Source organism: Morone saxatilis, unplaced genomic scaffold, assembly GCF_004916995.1.
Source record: "Morone saxatilis isolate NCDOM2014 unplaced genomic scaffold, NCSU_SB_2.0 Contig8, whole genome shotgun sequence".
NCBI classification, from domain to species: Eukaryota; Metazoa; Chordata; class Actinopteri; family Moronidae; genus Morone; species Morone saxatilis.
Genome location: NW_023340257.1, coordinates 25,277,365 through 25,277,675, shown reverse-complemented (window position 1 = coordinate 25,277,675; position 311 = coordinate 25,277,365).

Sequence of the window (311 nt, the reverse complement as noted above, 5' to 3'; positions counted from 1 at the left end):
TAGATACTTTTAAAATAAAAAGACATTTTCTTCGGGTGCGTAAACAGATTTTTCAATCAGTGTTTTTGATTAAATGAAGATCAAAAGGTCACTGTCGCTCCCTGAGGAGATCTACAAATGTCTTCACTAATTCATCAGTCAGCCTCACTTCTCTTTTCTCTCATCATTTGCATCTCTTTAAAAATACTGGTTATTAAACAGTTACAATAACTGATATAAATTAGAGAAACTATTGAAATCCAACACAGGTTGTACCAAAAAAAATTCATACATCACCCTCTTGCACTTTTCTCTCTGTCTCTTCTTGGGTC